The sequence below is a fragment of the Sinohyriopsis cumingii genome, chromosome 11 (genome assembly GCF_028554795.1).
Source record: "Sinohyriopsis cumingii isolate HCF-2022 chromosome 11, ASM2855479v2, whole genome shotgun sequence".
Lineage (NCBI taxonomy): Eukaryota > Metazoa > Mollusca > Bivalvia > Unionida > Unionidae > Sinohyriopsis > Sinohyriopsis cumingii.
In genome coordinates this window covers 48,227,341-48,250,846 of record NC_142971.1, presented here as the reverse complement: position 1 = coordinate 48,250,846, position 23,506 = coordinate 48,227,341, and the positions used below count along the sequence as shown (strand labels likewise).

At 34.0% G+C, this 23,506-nt stretch overlaps 1 protein-coding gene across 1 annotated transcript in view; it reads left to right on the top strand.

Annotated features, from left to right (window-relative positions):
- The window catches only part of LOC149788410 (QRFP-like peptide receptor), a 145,039-nt gene that overhangs the window by 80,111 nt on the left and 41,422 nt on the right, over positions 1 to 23,506 (top strand). The gene's annotated exons all lie outside the window — the stretch shown is intronic.

Below are 23,506 nucleotides of genomic sequence, written 5' to 3'. Positions count from 1 at the left end.
GAGTGTTTGCGTGATATTTTAATGAAAATCTCTCTCTTAAAAACACAAGGCTTAAATAATTGACATCGACTTTAAACGATTGAATCTACCGCTTGTTAGATAAAACATGTTGACATGTCTAATAATCTAAAAATCTCTTTCATCTCTTCCTCTCGTCAGTTTCGCTTTAAATTAATTTCACCTATTACTTCTTAGATGTTGGAACACGTTAGGCATAAATCTCATTAAGGTCAATGTTTCTGAGTGAGGATAAACGCGATAACAGACTCAACCATTCTCTTGATTACCGGTATCAGATTTAGGTTTTCTTTTTCACTTAGAGCAAGTTTCAGTAGGTCAGAAGGAAAACAAAATCTCACGTTGCCAATGAGATGGGTTCAAAAGTAAAAAACATTTAAGTAACACTATTTCCGAACGCAAAGTCACAGTAACCAGACGTCTGTTGCAAAAGCAACAAAAAAAAACACACAAAAAACAACATATATATATATATATATATATATATATATATATATATATATATATATATATATATATATATATATATATATAAATTTACAAAACCCACTGCAGTCATATCCCATTTTAAATTAAGCTGTTTAAGTTAATTCATATTAAGTGAAGTTATATTTTGTTTGGAGGGTTAAGAGGGAGCTAGCGAACCCATTCTTGGTCACTAAAGTTTCTCTATATATGAACTAACTGAGTTAGAAGATAACTTGATTTTTCATTGGCTGATGACAAGGTTGTTGCTGATCATTTCATGCCCTCTTTAGACTAGGTGCGAGAGCATTATTATTTTTCAATTTTTACCACGTAGTCTTGACGAATATGACAACATTGCAGACGACTTAGGTTTGTCTGGTTCATCCGACCTCAACAATGTTTTCTCAGCAATGATTTTGGTTTGCAAAACGTTCTGAGTTTGACATGGACTGTGAATATTAGGTGGTGGACAAAATCAAAAGTCGCCTTGCTTCGCCCCTTATCTGCAAATGATACAATATCAAAAGCAAAGCCCTTATGCTCAAACGATAAAAAGTGCACCATAAGAAAGAAATTCCCAAGAAAACGCGACAAATGATCCAATGTGTTTTGTCTGCGGAAAAAATCGGCTAAACAAAGGAATTCTACGTCACAACAATTCTTGAAGGTGGAATTTCAATTCAAAAGGATTTATCTACTGTGCACAGAAAACTATTCATGTTAAAAGTGAAATAATAATCGCTGTTTTCATTTATAATTTTGAGAACACAGTGCATAAACAGGCTTAAATCAATTTTCTTTGTTAATTCAGCATCTCCTCTCTCTCTCTCTCTCGCTGACAACTGTATATTAGTCTGGTAACCACTGACCTAGCTTTCAGTCATATCGCGTTACGCTAATTTCAGGACTCAACATTACCTCTACGCTGCTAGATTACTGGAGAGTTTTAACTATTGCTATTAAGTATGGTACTGAAGCAGACAAATCACGACACACGACTGGTTGAAAATTTAGGTCCTATTCTAAACTGACTTGAGCGGTTGATAATGCAATGTCTCGGTCTTTATCTTTGGAGAAATTTCAAACCACAAGTTTAGAGTATAAAAAGCACGGTATAAAATGAAAGAAAGCAAAAAAAGAAAGAAAGAAGGACAGACGGACAGGTAAAATTGTTGTGTTAACAGACAGACTGACTATATTCTTTGTTTCTAATGACGCTAATTCTTTGCATTTTGAGATGAATATAGTTTTATCAATTTCAAACGTTTTGCAATTTATGTTTCAAACATTTGCATAACTGAATTTGATTAAAATCGGGTCTAGATATCGGCCTTTAAGAAGCACGCAAAACGTTGGGCAAAACCTCTTATATGAAACACTTTATTCAACCTTCGTTCACGAGGATTTTGCTCTTGCAAGCTTCTAGTACAAACGTGCGGATAACCAGAACTTTTATTTGTAATGAATCAAACACTGCAAGTATTTCATTCTTTGCCAGTAAGAGAAAATTTAAGATCTGTATCGAATGAATTATTCGGAATTCACAGACCTGCAGTCACCGTCTGAGAGGGTTTCCTTTTCTTGTCTTGTGTGCTTCAGGTATTGATGTGCATCTGTGCTGGAACAATATCTGCCAAGACAAGGTAGTACTACTTCCCAATGTGCAGAACTCAATTTCGTTTGGCGTGCCTTCTCATTTTGAATAACATACTGAGTGATAGCTCACAAGACGTGTTAATTTTTTGGAATTTATTTTTACTGAATCTAATTTATTTCTTGACGTGGAAGTGATGAGAAAAGAATGCAAAAGTTGCCAATGTCAGTATTACAATTACACCAACGTAGAATGTTACAAATCGTTCCAGTATTTTAGACATATGCTCGACTGAACTTGTGACGCCTATAATATGGTGTAATGTGTTGGCACCAGTTTACTTTGAATATAGTCCCACCTTTGATTAATAACGATAATTAAACAAACTGCATCTGTCATATAAGGTCAATAAACCATGTTAGATATATAATACGCATTATATATATATATATATATATATATATATATATATATATATATATATATATATATATATATATATATATATATATATATATATATATATATATATATATATATATATATATATATATATATATATTTGGAAGGAGCCTCTCTCTATCTCTCTCTCTCCCTCCCTCTCTCTCTCTCTCTCTCTCTCTTATTCAGTAGGGAGAGAATAGTCATTGTAAGATGCTTTTGGTTTTAATTTTACATTCAATAAGTCATTATTAACAACAGTTTTAAAATAAAGTTATATTCTTCAACAATAAATATGATTATCAAAAATCAATCTACAATATAATAGAGGTTGCATTGATTTCATATCCATGATGATGTCATATCCATGATGTCATACTTTATGATAAATGCTACGTATATGATACTTACCCAGATTTATGTTAATATGACTATGAATACAATTTAATATTTAAATAAATTTGTACCGACTTGGACGATCTTCGTAATTAATTTGAGGCAAATAAGTTGATGTATAATACGAAAATGACATACTCAACCTACAAATGAGGATTAGTGCTTTGAGGCACAGCAACACAAGTAGGTTATATAGTGCTGAGGCAACTTGGGTAAAGCCCCTTGGAAGAGGACTCAGGCTGGTCCCAGGCTGGTCCGATGGTAAGATTAGAACCCGTACCTTTTCGGTCGTGAGTATGGCACGCTAACCACTGAACCACCCTTGCTCCTTCAAGCGATGAAAAGATACCTGGATTAAGTAGAAAAGCGATATGATATGATATATATATATATATATATATATATATATATATATATATATATATATATATATATATATATATATATATATATATATATACATACATACAGTAGAAAAATGATATGATATATAGACATACATTAAACAAGTGATATGTAATATAGACATACAGTATAAAAGTGATATCCTATATAGACATAAAGTAGACACGTGATGTGATATATAAACATACAATGGACACGTGATGTGATATATAAACATACAATAGACAAGTAATTGTTTTGTCTTCCTTACGTGGTTTTCCGGTTTTATATTTGTAACAAAATAATTATTGCAAACCACGAATAATAAGAGACAGAAATATGAAAAGGACAAAACAATTCAATTGAAAATAATGAATATTTCTTATTAGCAAAATATATTCACCATATATGAGAATTGATGATTGATAAACCAAAGATTTGTCTTTTTTCTGCCACCTTCTTCAAACAACAGACGTACTCATTTCAGGCAATGGCTGTGCTTGGTAAATTTAGTTCAGTGGCAAATAGGTGTGGCATTTTATAGCTCTAATAATTGTCAACAATTAGCCGCCTTATTTGGGATTGAAATCTTCTTGATTTACTGCCATATTACCATTTTAGCTTACTCGCACTATTAAATAAACTATAATCTTTCCTTTAACACATTTAACTGCCTCCGTCATCTACTACATTCCTGTAACATAGCTATTACAGATAGACGATTAACCAGCTAAATAATTGAAGTTTTACTGCTCTGCATTCTTCATGGCTAGAGTGGAAACGCAGCATCATTTGAGTTCCTTCTAAAACAGACTTACTTGGTACTTACAGTAGAAAATTTCGACTAATTTGATACATATTAAGAATGACCCACTTTACATAGAGCGACAATTCATGCTTCAAATATTTCTTTTGTTCTGGTGTGATACATAACAAATGTCAATGTTTAATAAAGGTATCATTTTCTGATTTCTTTCATTCCTTCCTATACCCTTGTACCGCTCAATTACAACTCTTTAGAGTATTATCAATTACTTGCCGGCATTTATCCGGATCATGAAAATAAGTTACAAAATATGAAAATAAAAAATCGAGTTAAGAAATTAAATAACAAAACAATAAACCAATCAAATGACGTAAAAGAGAAAGATAAACAAAACGGTACACATGGGCTTGTGATATTCATTGGAAGTCTGAGATAATGAACATACATTTTATTCATATGTAACACTGAGAAAGAGATATATGAAGAATCAAACCACAATATTTAAAAGGGATTAGGATATGATGTTTCTTGAAATATAAACGTGTGTGCGTGTGCGTGTGTGTGTGTGTGCTTGGTTGACAGTTAATGCGAAGTCTAATATTTACACTTTCCACATAGAAGATACACTCTACATATTGTGTGTGCAGTTTCATATTTTGTATATAACAACATGTTAAAATATCACTTTATGCGATTCTGATTGGTCCAAACAAGCCCATGAATTTTTGTGCACAGTATTCTCTTTACTGATTGGCTTCGATCGTGCAAATTTGTCCTTACTCCGTCTTCTGGAACTTTTTGTTACTATTGATATAGAATTTTTTTATTTGATTGACACAAGAGAGTTATAGAAAAAAAAGATCATGTCTGTCTAAATATGGCCTATTTACCCCACTTGTATAGCAGCATATCATGAGATGGAAAATGGTGTTAAACCCCAAACAAGACGAAAAACAGCGAATAAAACTATGAAAATTGTTCCATTGATAGCTGGCGTGAGAGCAGTGGACATTATACCTATAACATGGGATTCACCCAACATAAGAGATTGCTTTAAATGTTAACTTATAGGAGTAAATATACCCACCTCTGTTCACAGAAGAAAGTGGGCATAAACTGGTCTCCCAAATGACAGATTTATCCAACTACAGCATTTTTAGCTTTATTGTATAAACATATTTTCAGCATCCGCAACAAGATAAATAAACTAGTTGAAACATAATAAATTTAAAGCTTTAATTCCTGTAGAAACATCCATGTAAAGTTTGCAAACACGACGGTTTTTGTGTTTTATTTGTTTGTTTTGTCTTTTTTGTATTTGCCTTTGAAAAAGACTCATTCAGAATCGAAAGCGCTTAGGCTAGCTAGATACTAGTTTTTTGCACTGTTCGTTGTCAGTCTATTGCATATATATATATATATATATATATATATATATATATATATATATATATATATATATATATATATATATAATCACCATTTTCCATGTAGTGTGTAGCACCCTGAATCTGAGAGCAATGTATGAAGACTGTGTAGGAAAGTTTTCAGTTTTAAATTTCGCATAGATCAGGGAGTGAATATTGAAATATTAAAAAATTTCTTATGCATTTTATGTTGCATAATTGAAATGTTTTAAATTTGGGAAATGGATAACTTTTGACACGAAAGATCATTGGATTTATGTGGACATGTTTAAATTGTTATAAGGCAGTTGCGTCTAAGTGTCGCTCTCACGTTGCACCAACACGTCATGAAATTATGCAAGGCTGCATATCTTTTTAGCTGAGACGCATCAGCTCCATTCGCAAATATCTTTCAGTTGATGCCACTAAAACACTTGTATATTCATTAGTACTTTCAAGACTGTACTGGACTATTGTAACTCAATTCTGCCTGGTTCATCTCAATATCTACTTCAGAAACTTCAAAAAGTTCAAAACACAGCTGCTCAGATTATAATTCGAGTACCACGATCAGAGCACACCTCCCCGCTGCTCTGTACCATACACTGGCTATCCATTCGATGAACAATCAAACACAAAATTCGTTCTCTGTACTACGTTTTATTTACGGACTCCAGCCCAACATACCTATCCGACCACACCCATGTGTACACACCAGCAAAGTACTTACTCTCTTCTTCTGACAATCGTATGCTCATTTTTCCCATTACGAAAACGAAGTCATATTGACAACGTTCTTTTGCATACCAGGGCCCAGCAACGTGGAATGAATTGCCCACTGAACTTAGACACCAAGACACAGTGATCACATTCAAAAGTGCTCTTCAAACGCACTTATTTCGACTGCAAGAACAAACTTAAGGATCAAATAATGTTTCCTACCTTAAATATTTAATTTCATACTGTTTTTTGTGTAATAATACCATTATATATGTTTTTCATGTTATAGGTATTGTCTAATGTTGTAAAACGCTTAGAGCTTCTAAAGATTGGGCGCTATACAAAGTCATTATTATTATTATTATTATTATTATTATTATTATTATTATTTGATATTATTATTTGATATTATCATGGACACTATTTTTGTGATGTTTCCCTCTTTTTATTGCTGACCCACGTCAAAACCGATTAAAACTTAGAATGTTAGTTTCATAATTCTTTTTATAGTATCAATTCGATGGACGAAGACTTTCACGATAAAAGTGCGTGTAAACCATCAGTTAAATCTAAGCACTGCAAATAAAAATTATTTCAAATATCGATGAATCCAAGTAAACCTGAAACAACTGTTTGACAATTTGAGAAACTTTGACGATTACTTCGGAAAAGGTGATGATCTTTTGCCTTCATTCAATCTATTTGTATGGAAGAGTCCAATATTCGAATGCTTGGGAGATACCTTGTCCTTGCCTTCCGACTCGTTACTCCTTGGAAAAGTATTGATTGTGTTACTTGGGATATCCACCAAATGTAATAATGACATCGTTTGTACACAGTGACATTATTCCTATTACGGCTAATTTTAAAGTTCCATCGCAAACTATTGCAATTTTTTTCGCAGCTTCAAATCGGCACGATGCATAATGGATGCAAAATGCAATTTTGTTTTACATGTATCAAAGATGGCAGGTAATTGTTACGTATGGTCTCCGAGGTATCGGAAGTGTAACTTACTTGACAGTGAAACAATAAAAACATCTCTTTGCTGTATCTATCATCATTGTCCGTATCTGGTTTATAATTGTCCCTGGCAGTTCACCAGCTAGAAGGCTTTCATTTTATTTAATGATGACTTTGTCTTGAACAGCATCTTTTTCTCGTTAACCGTATTAACTTATCCACTTGCCTCCTTGCAGCCTATTGTAACAGAGAGGTATAAAACAATTGGTATTAATTTGAGTTGTATTGCTTTGTTTATTTTACTCCCAAGTTAAGAAACAACTGTTCATAATAGGTTTCTTCACAGAGCTCAAGTCAAAATAAATGTTACTTATCACAGACGGCAAAATCTGCGCTTTCTTCCTGAAATAATGCCTACTAACTGAAGCAGAAAACCATGTAGATTTTTGCATCGGTCGATTGCGAATAAATTGGAAATGTCTGAAACAGTTGTTGCTCCCTATTAGGATTTCTAGCCATATATTTTATGCGGATAGTGATTAACATTTTAGACTTCTTATGTGTGTGTGTGTGTGTGTGTGTGTGTGTGAGAGAGAGAGAGAGAGAGAGAGAGAGAGAGAGAAATATTTCAAGTTTTAGAAAAATTTTTACTTTACGCCATTTGTTATGGTTTTTTGCCTGGTTACATGTACTTGTTCATTGCTTTAATTTGATTTATTTCTTGAATTTACGAGATCTTTAAAATTACTTGTAAAAGATACTAATAATATTACAGAGATGTGATCCGAGTTACATCCACAAAATTTATCAACATATCTACATAACACATAGATTTTAGACCCAAAATAAAATCGTAATCCTACCACACACCTACATACATGCCTGAAAAGCGGTTTTGTATCTTCTGAAAACCATACACTAAGAATCTCAGAAGAAATTCATTCGAAGTTACCTCTCTATTCTCTGTTAAATACGTATAATGATACTGCTAGTATTACTTTGTAATATTTCTATGATAGTTAAGCTTTATATTTTTCACTCGGCATAGATTCTAGAAAAATTCAGACTAGAGGAGAAATAGATGATTCACACGAGGTTTAAGCTATCCACAAGAAATGACATTCATTTAAATAAAGTTCAAATAGAACTGTCGTCATACCGTCTTCAGTCAGTATTTGGTACAATTATTTTAGATAAATATAAAAGACACGATTACTTTGCTCAGCTTCTTTCTATGTGTGTTGTTTAGTGTCACGATTAAAACTTGAAGAGGATTTGTCTTGTGTTTATGTACATTCATGTCCCCTGGTTTTCTTTTCCTTCATCATCTCAAGTTTTCCTCGCTGGTGTGAGTTACAGTAACGAAGAGTTCTTTCTGCTATTCCATGCAGGTAAAAGGAATTTACCTTATGAAATTTAGTCCTTTCTGGAAAGCAAGTGGCATAGATAATTAGCCGGTGGCCACCCTTTGTTTTCAGTCAAGTGAACAGGCTTACTTAAATAAATCCTTTACGCGTGATTAGACAACATACATGTCTTATTGTTACAGTGAAAAAGAAAACTTTTATGGGAATGAGAGATGGTAGTATAGGAAGTTAGATCTGAATGTTTCTCTAACATTTGTAACTTAATTAGACTTGATTTTTTTGTGCTGATGTTTATATTGTTATAGTTTACATCGTTCGTTTGCTCTTTAGATTTTTCAATAATGACTATTCATAATAATTCATGATTCATATCGACCTTTTCAGAATCGCTGTTTGGTCAGGTCGGTCAAAAGTATGGATGAACATTGTACCAAGTGTGCTCAGTTTGAAATTATCAGCTTGTTCTTTATTTATTACAATATTCATATTCGATTCAACATGCATTAAACATACGACTAGAAGCATAATAATATCGGGATATATTGGCCTCCTGTAATCACCTAAATGTTTTCTTTTGACCCTATTTTAAAACATTTGAATATAATATTGTTCTTAATTATGAATAAGATCCAAATGTGGGATGACATCAATCACCTGATTGGCCTAATGCTCATAATGTGGGATGAGATCATTCACCTGATTGGTCTAATACCCATTATGTGGGATGAGATCATTCACCTGATTGGTCTAAAACCCATGATGTTGGATGAGATGATTCATCTGATTGGTTTAATACCTATAATGTGGGATGCGATCATCCACCTGATTGACCTAAACCTCAGAATGTGGGATGAAATCATTCACCTGATTTACCTAATGCTCATAATGTGAGATGAGATCTTTCACCTGATTGGTCTAATACCCATTATTTGGGATGATATCATTCACCTGATTGGCCCAATACCCATAATGTGGGATGAGATCATGCACCTGATTGGTCTAATAATACCCATACTGTGGGATGAGATGATTCACCTAAATAGCCCAATAACCATAATGTGGGTAGAGATCATTCACCTGATTGGTCTCATACCCATTATGTGGGATGAGATCATTCACCTGATTGGCCTAATGCTCATAATGTGGGATGAGATCATTCACGGTGATTGGCCTAATGCTCATAATGTGGGATGAGATCATTCACCTGATTGGCCTAATACCCATAATGTGGGATGAGATCATTCACCTGACTGGCCTAGTGCTGATAATGTGGGATGAGATCATTCACCTGATTATCCTAATATCCATAATGTGAGACGAGATCATTCACCTGATTGGCCTAATGCTCATAATGTGGAATGAGATCATTCGCCTGATTAGCCTAATATCCATAATGTGGGATGAGATCATTCACCTGATTGGCCTAATACCCGTATGGAAGAGCAGCTATTGGTTAATAAATCTGTGTCATTTGAATGTTTTTCCGAAGAACTTTGTTCCAATTCTGTTGATGGCATATGCTGTGAAAACAGTTGTTTATAGATGTCTCTGTTTATTTTTAAATGCTTATATGCCACAGTTATTGATTTTTATATAGAGTTGTTGAATGGTTGCTTTTCTTTGTTGTTACGGTGATCTTATGTGATCTCGGTTCGGCATTAGTCATATAAATTAGAACGACGTTCAGGCTAGGACTAATTCTGTTAAATTTGGTTACATTCTTGTAGCCGCTTTTTGAAAAGTTATTAAAGAGTTTGCTGTTTTTAGCACGCGCAGCCATATTTGATGGAAATTGCCACAATTTGCAAATGTTTGCATGCCCTTAATATCAGAATGTTTTGTTTCAGATTTGGTTCAGTTGTGCAGAGCGGTTTCTGGGATAAAGCTTTCTCTTATTCAGTAACCTTCATGTTTGAAGGTTGATAGGCATCGTTTGTATAGGGTTGAAAGGCCATCACGACGGACGGCTGATAGACATCTTTTGTATAGAGTTGAAAGGCCATTAAGACAAATGGCTGATAGGCATCTTTTGCATAGGGCTGAAAGGCCATCACGACGGACGGCTGATAGGCATCTTTTGTTTAGAGTTGAAAGGCCATTAAGACAGATGGCTGATAGGCATCTTTTAGACAGGGTTGAAAGGCCATCTTGACGGACGGCCGATAGGCATCTTTTGTATGGTGTTCAAAGACCATTATGACAGATGGTTAACGGGCATCTTTTGTATAGAGTTGAAAGGTCATTAAGACAGATGGCTAATAGGCATCTTTTGTATAGAGTTGAAAGGCGATTACGACATATGGTTGATATGCATTTTTTGTATAGAGTTGAAAAGCCATGATGCCAGATGGTTGACATGCATCTTTTGTATAGAGTTGACAGGCCATTATGCCAGATGGTTGACAGGCATCTTTTGTATAGAGTTGAAAGACCATTATCACACATGGCTGATAGGCATCTTTTAAATAGAGAAGGCCATTATGTCAGATAGTTGACAGGCATATTTTGGATAGAGTTGAAAGGCCATTATGCCCGATGGTTGACAGGCGTCTTTTGTATAAAGTTAAAAGGCCATTATGCCAGATGGTTGGCCTTTATGCCAGATGGTTGACAGGCATCTTTTGTATAGAGTTGAAAGACCATTATACCAGATGGTTGACAGGCATCTTTTGTATGGAGTTAAAAGGCCAAAATGTCAGATGGTTGACTGGCATCTATTGTATAGAGTTGAAAGACCATTATGACAGATGGCTGATAGGCATCTTTTGTATAGAGTTCAAGGCCATGATGCCATATGGTTGACAGGCATCTTTTGTATAGAGTTGAAAGACCATTATCACAGATGGCTGATAGGCATCTTTTAAATAGAGTTGAAAAGTCATTATGCCAGATGGTTGACAGGTATCTTCTTATAGAGTTGAAATGCCATTATGCCAGATGGCTGACAGGCATCTTTTGTAAACATTTGAAAGGCCATTATGCCAGATGGTTGACAGACATCTTTTGTATAGAGTTGAAAGGCCATTATGCCAGATCGTTGACAGGCATCTTTTATATAGAGTTAAAAGGCCATTATGCAAGAATGTATGTCAGTTTTAGTAAGATTTAATAAACGGTTTGTTTTGGGTTTCATCGATATTTTGGAAACTATTGAACAAGTATTTTCTATGTTGTTAATGACGGGAATGAATATTTGATGGCGGAAAGGCATCATTATACAACTTTAGGAAAGCGGGAGTAGTATTGGGCTTGCGTGATTTGCGTCAGATTTGTTCCTATTACGTTGATCGTTTTTCTTATAAAAGGTATTTTTGCGACATTTCTCATTTTACTAACGACAGCCACATTTGATGGCGAGTCGGCGTAACTTTACAACTTGGAGGCCCTTTAGACAAATATGATTTCTGTAAAATGCTCAAAACTTTATAAGAAGAATATTTTCTCTTGTTTCATTGTTCATTTATTTTGTAACAGCTGCTATATTTGTTGGCGTATCGGCATCAGTTGTGCAGATTGAAATCATTTAATACATGGATGCTTTAAGTCGAGGTTTGTTAAATTCTGCTGAGTGGTGTTTGAAAAGAAATCGTTCAAAGAAGTTTCTATTTTTAAAAACGGAGGCCATATATATTGGTCGTTTGGCATCATTTGTACAAACTTGAAAACGCTTCAGGACAATTTACTGTCCGTTAAATTTGGTTGAAATGTTTCAAGTGTTCAATATGAAAAAGATTGAAATAACAAATGTTGACTATGTACAGACTGCGAATGCCACACGCAGTGCCCTACTACGAATCTCACTCGACCTTATCGTCAGGTGAACTAAACATCTATTGAAGTTTTGTATCTGAATCCCAAATAAATCAATCAGTTCCTATTTTCTGATCTTTTGAAATTAAGCGATAAATAGTTGAAAGAACAACAAACGGCATAGCATTCATTCCTGTTTATAGTCGTTAGGTAATTGAGTATAAATGACAGCCCTACGTTAAGCAGTTTAGACCATAGACATTTATGTACAGTTTCCTTCTATTTTAATTATTGTATCATCTCAAAAGATAATAAAGCTGTTACGTTTGGCATATAGCACTGTTAAATGTCACTTAACTCGTAGAAATGTCACTGGCTCCAAGGTTATATCTTTAATAAAAACCTTACTTTTGAATGATATCCTTTACATTGCTTCAGAAATATGGTAATATTCATATCAGAACCAATATAGCAACCACACACCTACGTGTTACAAAAGAAGAAATCAGGTAAAACAGCGACATCTGGCGGAAAAGCTATATAACGTAGCAGCACAACATCTGAAAATATGACAGCATGTTTAAGAAGATCATCATAAAATCAGAGCATTAAATAATGATGATTTCATACGAACTACAGTTGTGAAAAAAGGGGTTACCGCTCCTTTTAAAATTAACAATAGAATTCAAAAAGTAAACGGCAGTGAGATTCTTTTGAAGTTTATGCGACTTGACGCAATAGACATCGCGCAAGATTAAAAAATTGTAAGAAGTACGAAATAGCTGCATCATGTGTACAATTCAAAGAATTTATTTTGCTTCCTTATTCAAATCACCACAATATCCGTCCAAGGACGGGTTTAGTCCGCCTGTGTGATGCTGCATATACTTTGTGTGAAAGGTGTTGACGAGAGCATCGTCTTTTGGTGTCACCTGCATGGTTTTGCATGTATATCTCAAATAACTAAAATGGGAATTGTACACCCTCTGTTGCATAGATAACTAGACACACCGGGACAAAAAGTTCTTAAAACAAAGCTAAATGACAAGTCATTTTTATTTTTAAGCACTGAGGGTTTGAAATAACTTCATTTCTGTTACTCCTCATGCGCTGAGCATCTAAATACATATACCATACGGCGGATGCAAGAAGTCGCTACGGAGTCAAGAATAGTTAACGCTCTTCTTTTTATAGTTTTTCGTGAAAAATATGATGTAATATTTTAAAAGAAAATATATTTGTACAGCTCAAATGAGTAATGTAATTTTTATGAGAACTAACAAAAGTAATTGAAGGGTCATGAAAGTGTATCTGGAATATTTTCCCACCCAGTACTATTTACACAATACGTATCATATGTACTCTGTAAGCATGTAAATGGTTATGATATTAAACTACTGAATTGAAAAATAAAGGACTGTATGATATGACCGTCACTGGTCATTTCTCACTGGAGGAAATGGACATCGCCATTATAATATACAAGTCTTATTTATAGCTGCTGTTCATTTGAAATCCAATCAGTTTCCGGTAAATTCTGCTTTAGAGGCAAAGAAGAAAATCATTTCCTACCGCCAGGATTTTGCACATATAACAAAATGTAGTGTTATGTACATTTAATTTGTGTTGTTTTTTGTCTTTTGACTCCATGATTATCTGTTATGCGTAATTGTATTTTGTAACCTTTGTAAAAAAAATTAAGTTCGTTGTGTACCTGATTAAGGGCATTGATTTAATATACAATATAATACATAGGTAACAATTCTCTGTGAGTATATATTAAATATTAGGATCATTATCAATGGAGGTAAACATGTTTATCTTAATCCGAGTCTAGGACAGTTACATTCCCCATGGAGAGAAAAAACTGGTGTACCTGATGTTTGCCATGTTCTGTATTATAATTTTAGTAATAAACTTTATCTTGTTGGCAACTTAGAATTTTATAGAAATGAACTTTTGACCTTCACCCTGGTTCTATCATTGTGTCTTAGTTATTTTTATAGAATGTTGTTTACTTAAAAAAAATTACACGTTCTTCCTTCACATCTTGCAATAGATTCAGTTTTATTATTGTGTTCAGATTTTCATTCCGTGGCATTATTTATTCAAAATATTATTCACTGGAAATACAAAGTGCTCGTCAATAATATTCATGGAGAGAAACATTAATATAGAACTATAGTGAGTTCATACAGGAACTTTTTTGGATTATATTACTGTGATGAATCAAAAGTCTCTTAGCACATCACAACACTCCAGGCCACTGATACATTAGCATATTCCAGACTACAGGCACATCAACATATTCAATGATGAAACTTATTTGGAATAACACTGGAATTCATTCGGAAATTCATGCGTTTGGTCTTGTGATTTAAACCTTTACGACTATTTCGTATTTAATTCACAATATTGTAAATTTGTTAAGTTCTTTTAATATTTTAACTTTATATTCCAGGGAAATTAACTATTTGTTGAATTTTACAAAACTTGTTGGTTTTCACTCTTTTCTGCTACTTAGTTTAAGACCATAGATTCGTAACAGTAAGTTGAATTTTTAATTTCGTATCTTAATAAAATATCATCCATGTTTCAAATTCATTTCAGGGACAATTTATATCACATACTTATTTTTATAACTTTAGCATTCTTTAATTTACAAGCATAGTTGATCAGTATATGGGTGACTTATACGAAGCGATAAAACGTTGTTGTTCTTCTTCTTCTTAAAAATGACATAAACTATAGAGTATGCAAATCAGCTATTAAGCAATGATCAAATAAAGTATGATGCTTAGATTCATATAAGCTATAACGCTGGCAACATTTTCTCCTCAAAGTAGATGACAGCTCTATCGGTCACTATAAGCTGAATCCTAAAATTCAAAAGTGACTTTTGGTATTGCTGAAAAGCAAAGTAATCAATAAATATGATAATTCGTACAAGTGTCGTGATGTGCATACCGACCTAAAGATCTCGTGCAGTCAACGGTTCATTCTGTATTGTCATCTTCAATTATCTATTTCAGTTTAATGCTGGCACCGTTTTATTTCCCGCAGCCTAATTTGTACAGATGGGCAATTAACCAGTCACTAAAAGGAACTTTATGACTCCAAAGTCTTCTAAACTACTTCAGTGGCAATTTGCGCTTAATTTGCGGACGCTTTAGCCACAGGCAGTCATATTAGACATAACTGAGATTCTTGAATGGGTCCATTATAAATCAAGCAGAAATCTTGAAGATAATTGTTGTTCTGTTATGAGATTGCTCCACATGCTATATTCTGCTTTGTGGTGGCATTGCGTTCGCGTGTATACCTTCCTCATTTGGTCTGGAATGCATTCATGTGTGCACCTTCTCGTTTCGCTGTTGGTCCACATTTCAGAGACCTTTTATAACAGGAACATTTCAAGGACCTTTTGATAACATAGACATTTTACGTACCTTTTCCTAATAAGGGCATTTCATGTAATTTTTTTATAACAAGAGCCTTTGAAGTACTTTTTCGTAACAGGAACATTTCAAGTACCTTTAGGTAACAGGGGCATATTCATGTCACTTTTTATAACAGGAATATTTTAAGTCCCTTTTGATAACAAGGGTACTTCAAGTACGTTTTGATAACAGGAACATTTCAAGTATCTTTTGATAACAGGTGGAAATCATGTCACTTTTGATAACATGAACATTTCAAGCGCGATTCAATATTTGAGACATTGTAAATACCTTTGAATAAATGGATCATTTAAAGTACCGTTTGATAAGAGGGACATTTCATGTCACGTTTGATAACTGGATCATTTAAAGTACCGTTTGATAAGATGGACATTTCATGTCACGTTTGATAACTGGATCATTTAAAGTACCGTTTGACAAGAGGCACATTTCATGTCATTTTTGATAACTGGATCTTTTAATGTACCGTTTGATAAAAGGCACATTTCATATCACTTTTGATAACTGGATCATTTAAAGTACCTTTTGAAGACATGGGCATTTCAAGGACATTTTTGATAACAGGGACATTTCATGTCACTTTTGGTACCAAGGCATGTATAGTACCGATTGATAACAGGGGCATTTCATGTAACTTTTTATGCCAGAGACATTTCAGGTAAGCTTTGATAACACGTAGAAATGTATCATTGATATGCCCTAGAAGTAGCTTTCTCAAGTTAAAATTTACTGACCGAGTTTTAGGTCTTTAATTTCTTGACAGTCATTATTTTTTTTATTTTTTTTGCACCAACACATTTTATTAACAGATTCGATTTTTAAAATAATAATTCTGAATTTCACGTTATGGATAAATATCCATTCTTGTATATCTCTGGTTTCAGTCTGGATTCTCAGTTCAAATGCACGGCAGGTCGTTTTCGCTAGACAGTTCCTATTTTGTGTCCAAGAGGTCTCATCAGTTAACATTTTATAGGTTCCTAATCTACATACACAAAAGTAGTTGTGATTTTAAATTTAGTTAGGTAAACACTTTTAAACCTTGATTCGAAAATGTTATGTTAGACGTTGTATTTTTCATATCGCTCTAAAATACCTACCGGAATGTCGAAGACAAAGATTAAATATTACATTGCGCCTATTGTTATTGTATGTAATAAGTGCAAATTATGAAAGAAAATGGCATTTTAAACATCTATGATAATCCCTAAAATGCCATGTCTAGTATCGTTGTAGAACAACTTTACTTTGTTTTAGTGGTAGTAAAATATTTGGATAACATAATAAAGGCTGAAGGCAAATTTGTACGCATACTTCCGCCCTTAGGGAAACTCCTACCCTATTACACATCCGGTTAACATTCACCAGTCTTATTTAAGAAATCTAAACAGTTCTTAAATTGAAGGGAATAAAACAAAATAACTACCGAATCCAAAGAAAGAAAAGGCAGCGTTATAACCACTGTTACCGCTAAGTTGTCGATTTGTATGAAAATTTGCACGCAATGCTTGTGATATTCACGGAGTAAGGATTGATTAATCTTGTCTGGTGAAAGTCATTTAGCGATCACCAAGAGATAATAGATTAATATCCTTCAAGAATTTCAAAACGTTCTCCGCGAAAGCATAACGACCAGAAACTGTTATGGGGGAAAGGATAACGCTCCTTATAGTTTACTTCATCATGGAATATTGATCACATATGGTCGTTGAGATATCGGTTTCAGTATCTGTCATATCCAGTGCACCATTCATTATAATGAATAACATTAACGCGACTGACTAGCTAGGAGAGATTTGCTCTTCAGGAAATTTGACTGATCTACAGAACCACTTTGAAAGTCTTCATTTTGAGCTACTCAACGGTGATAATAGGACTGAATATAGCGTTCGAAAAATAATTCACCAGGCAGATCTGAAATGATCCCATTTCCTAAAGATAAACGTCTGCCATATACCATACTCCGGAAGCAAGCAATGTCAAATTCCACTCAAGAAATCTAACTTGCTAGTTCTTAAATACAACGTATATCCACACAGTCTCAGGTCAGAAACAATTAACAAGGAAAGATAACGTGTGTGTTTGCTCATCTATCTACTGGAATGCGCTTAGAACAGCTATTTCCAAAACAAAATTTTATTTTATTTTAAGTAGCTCATACTTGCTAAACAATGGTTGAAGGTCAACTGTTTGTAAGCAAGTATATATTTCACAAGTGGCCATTTATATAGCGAAGCAACAAGCATAATACTGCATGGATAGGAAATCCGTAGCAACGGGCATACAACTTTGTGATAGGAAATTCGTAGTAGCTGGCAAAACACTTTGTGGATATGAAATCCGTAGCAACGGGCATAGCACTTTGTGCATAGGAAATCCGTAGCAACGGGCATATCACTTTGTGGATAGGAAATCCATAGTAATGTAATGCCTTGTAAACAATTTGTTCTATTTTGACAATGAGAATTCGATTTTATGTAACTATTACATTATTTTCGATATATAAATCTTGTAAACTAGACTAAGGATACTAATTTTCTGGAAATAGAGCAACGACTGCTACGCTTCCTGCTTCCTGGACCAACTGCGCTTTTTTACATGAAAAATTACATATATGACGCAATACATGAGCAATTTTGTCTATTTATAGCAAACGAGATAACCAAAGAGTCTATGGATGGATGATTTCTGAAATGAAAGGAACTCCTGTGTCATTTTAGATGATGTTTACTAAGTTCGAAATAATGTACATGAGTCCTTCAAGTAATGGCAGTCCACTGGAAAAGCAGTCATTTAAGCAAATATGTGTGCATTAACATTTGAAAATATAACAAGGCAGGTAGATGTTTTCAGTTACCAAATTCTCACTTCACTACTGAAAACTAATTTAAAATGCTTATAATCAAGTCTCCTATTGTCCAAAGACATCACTTGTCAAGAACGTCTACGTTTCTCAGCTGTTGCTTTGGTTTTATCTGTTTTCAACTGGCAGTATCAACTGCGCATTGAAAATCATCATTAACAACACAAACCATAAAAATAGCAAAAACGGAACCAATCCCGTTTCAGTCAACAGTATGATTACATTACCTTGCAAACATCTTGAGCTTGAATCTAAACCTTGGCATGCCTTGTTTACCTCTGGTTTAATCACTACAACAGCTTATCCCGGCGTAAATTATATGAAGTAATGATGGCGTAAATTATGTGAAGTAACGATGGCGTAAACTATGTGAAGTAGTGATGGAGTAAATTATGTGAAGCAGTGATGGAGTGAATTATGTGAAGTAGTGATGGAGTAAATTATGTGAAGCAGTAATGGAATAAATTATGTGAAGTAGTGATGGAATAAATTATGTGAAGTAGTGATGAAGTAAATTATGTGAAGTAGTGATGGAATAAATTATGTGAAGTAGTGATGGAATAAATTATGTGAAGTAGTGATGAAGTAAATTATGTGAAGTAGTGATGGAATAAACTATGTGAAGTAGTGATGGAGTAAATTATGTGAAGTAGTGATGAAGTAAATTATGTGAAGTAGTGATGGAGTAAATTATGTGAAGTAGTGATGGAGTAAATTATGTGAAGTAGTGATGAAGTAAATTATGTGAAGTAGTGATGGAATAAATTATGTGAAGTAGTGATGGAGTAAATTATGTGAAGTAGTGATAGAGTAAATTATGTGAAGTAGTGATGGAATAAATTATGTGAAGTAGTGATGGCGTAAATTATGTGAAGTAGTGATGAAGTAAATTATGTGAAGTAGTGATGGAATAAATTATGTGAAGTAGTGATGGCGTAAATTATGTGAAGTAGTGATGGAATAAATTATGTGAAGTAGTGATGGAATAAATTATGTGAAGTAGTGATAGCATAAATTATGTACAAAATCTCCTATTGGAACTTAAAACAGTGCAATCGCAAGTCTTTCTTGTACCCAAACACTCATTGTTGTTGCCAAACAATACATAAGGCAGACTCTTTCTTGTACCCAAACACTCACTGTTGTTGCCAAACAATACATAAGGCAGACTTCAAAGCAAGCGTACCTTCATAAATTACTCTATTTTTGCTTCGAAATCGTGTCTTCAATTATTTGTTTTAGGGTCATGGTCATATAAGTATGTGCAGCGTATCTCACAACATATTGATGCGACGTTTTGAGGGGAAAGTTTGATTTTCAACAGAAGGACGAATATACGAACTGTAAGGATTATATGATAATTGTTAGTATTTTATCGAAGTGTTCATTTTATCTCATCACTCACGGTAATCATCAAATTGGTATAGCCACCATGACGATATCGCCTCTAGAACTACTTTCCGTCTATGAACTATATCTGGTTTATGAATGTTACGTTTCTATATCTAGGATTAATTCATTCCACTTCTTGCTCTTCTTCACTTCTTCCCCCTCCCTGCCTTTATGTTACTCCGTCAAGACCAATACACCTTTGTAAAATACGACTGATGTGCCACAATGGTGTAATTAAGAATGTCTTTTATTGAGTCCTCCGTAGTTCCAAAAATACTATGTTAGTCCAGAAGTTAATGAGTACTTTAGTAAATCCAATGAATAATTTAAATAATTCCTCTCCTGAGCACTTTAGAAATTCTATTGAAAGATTTCGATATTACCTCCCGAATTATGTCTGAACACAACTAAAAATTATTCCAGAGACTGATCATAAAAAAGGAATGAAATAGAAATAAATATTTGTTTAGAAAGTCTGTTCATACAGGTAGAGTAAAATGTTCTGGAATTCCCTAGATGTGAGTCCTTTCTAAACTTGGAAACTTCCATCAGATTGTTTCTAGAGCATTCTGAACTCATCAAGCAATGACAACATCTTACTTAACATTTTCGATCATGAACAAAAGTTAGCTGCCTAAATATCTTACCCACAAATGAACATTAGCCCAAAGGAAAACTACAATTTTGGAGACAAATAGATTTACATACCACTTTACGCTCTTAGGTCTGTCGGATCATACCTACGCTACCCCTGCATCCAACAATGTTTCCTGTATCGTTCCGCGCAACAACTGTGTTCACGAAACAAAAATTTGTTCTTTGTATTGTTACGTTTAGACTCTTACAAAACGTAACAAGAAAAGAGTGAAGACAACAAGCTTTGTAAAATTTAACAAATAATTTATTTTCCTAGAGAAACAAGGTGAAAATGAGAAAAAGAACTCACGGTTTTACAATCAAAATCCAAAATCAATTCAAGAATACTCGAAGAATTAAAAAGTAGAAGTCCTAGTAATACAAAGTCCTAATGAAACAGTTCGAATCCTGATAAAATCCAAAATGGAAGGTGATGACGTATGCTGTGGTCAGCGTCATACTGATGTGTCAACAGTTCTTTGTTGAATCACAGAAAATAATATTCCAGTGTTTGAATTCTGTGTAAATTTCGATAACTGTCCTTGTCCAAGAATTAATTTAGAGCACAAGTATTTCCAGGAAAAATTCATCTCTTTGAATCCAAATTTTTTTAAAGAAAACAAAATAATTAGCACAAAAAAAAACAACTGGTCACAGCATAAAACACCTGGACGTCTCCAGTGTTAAGTCAAGTAATGACTATTCTTTCTCAAAACATCAATAATGAACCACGCTACGGCGCAAAACAGATGCCCGGATGTGGGTCAATCCTCTGGGAAAACCTAATTGATACATGTTATTTTCACGTGCTCCAAGTATGGCCTCGATTTCACTTATGAGTCTTAATCTGAGAAAGAAATAAAAAAATATTAAAAAACAAGTTGTTTGTTTCAACTGTTACTGGTTCTGAATCATGGTCTGGAACTAGGTCAGCATTAGATACAAAGTTTATATTATTAGTTGTTTACGAAAAACAGTCAAGTCAAACTGAAATGAACTTAATTTCTAGACAATGTCAAATCCAGTAAATAAAGTTACATTACACTAGCATGTAAAGGAATTTTAAAAAAATTAAAACTAACAAACAAACAAACTAAATCAAATATAAATTAAATCAAATAAGCATAACACTATGAAAATAGTAATAAATACCATCGATGTTTGTTGGGGGGGGGGGTAATAGCGCTTTTAACACATTATTGTAAATATCATGCCGTAAAAAGTAAAGCTAAGTGTCATTCCCAAGGACACGCCTAAGAAGCCAACCCGTGCCAGAGCAGGCACCGAACATGTGACCCTTAGATTACAAGTCAGACGCTGTACCATCTACCCTGGCTCCCTTAATTTGATAAGATACTCGGTTTGACGTATGCTATGTAGAAGATAAAATTGTGACAATTCACAGTCGAACATTACTGAAATTTGTTTAATCTTCTCTTTGCCGACATAGTAAGACAGCCGTTCATGGACACATAATGGCACACACATAAGTACTAGTAGACAATTAGAAAACTGCATCCTACTCACAACGGGCTAAAAAAATTCCACCGTAAGCATTGTTAACTGCATCACTCTCAATTTTGCAAGCAGTTTCTGCAAACGTTTCTCCACGCTGGCTTTAGTGCATTATGTGAAGTGTTTTCTTAATACGTAGAAGAAAAGGTAAGGAATACTTGCAGTGATGGAGCACAGGGATTAGGCCGTTGTACTATATAGCACGCGGCACATGTCACAATAAAGCGTGTCTGAACTGTTATGCATTGTCTTGTGTTGTTTATGGCACGTTTTAATTGGATTTTTGTCAAGAGAAGTCAGGTAGGATCCAGTCAGTATGTTCCTGTACTAAATACGCAAAGACTATGGACTAAGGCTTAGATGGCACAGAGATCAAAACAGCCAAATGGCATTCCCATATATTCCGAAAAATGTATTACCTGTGAGTAGCGTGCGAAAGAGATATATTAGAGAATCTGCAGTCGTATCTTTGTTGATATAAGTCAATATTTCATTCGTGAAGTGGAAACGTATTGCGTCAGTCGTGGTTTATCCTAACTTGGGGCAGTATTGTGAAATATTGATTTAAGTATGCTAATACTGCAGACATCCTATCTATCTGTCTATCTATCTATCTATCTATCTATCTATCTATCTATCTATCTATCTATCTAATAGCTACGACTTTTGTGAATATAGAAGGCAATATTTAACGAGTGGTATGGAAACCTTGTACTGAAATCATGAATAGCTGGCTATACTAAATGCCTCCACAACACTCGTAACATTCTTCCTTTTATCTACTCAAACAAGGTTGGTTTTCTTTTTATTATATATTTATGATAGCGAAAATCATCGATGTGCAAATTGTTTCTCTATTCTGTGTTGATGTGGTTAACGGCTGTATTACTGCATCGATAAAAAGTTCAAGAAATTTTACCGTAAGAGACTTTAATTTCCTTAACACATTTCTTACGCGGATTGATACAGCGAATTATGTGAGAGTATGGAATAAATAAGATATAACGATCCAGCAGACTTTAGACCGTGGCATCATTAAACAACGAAGTGTAATAACTGTAATTTTAGTTGTATGGCTTTTTAGTTTCTATTTCTAATTAGTTTTGTATTCAAACGTGCATTTTGTGTGTTTGCAAATGTGCAGACTATTTCGTCAACAGACTTTGCAACCAAAATATTGACTGACAGTTAAATTCGGTTTGGATTCAACGATAATCAATGTCTGATTTCTCCGTCATTTTCAGACATAATTAGAACTACGATGACAGTTCGGATCGCTACTTAAATAAATTTATCATTATGTGTAATCAAGAGATTTTCTTAATAATGTATACCGTTTGTCGCTGAGTGTAACAGGATTCTATCA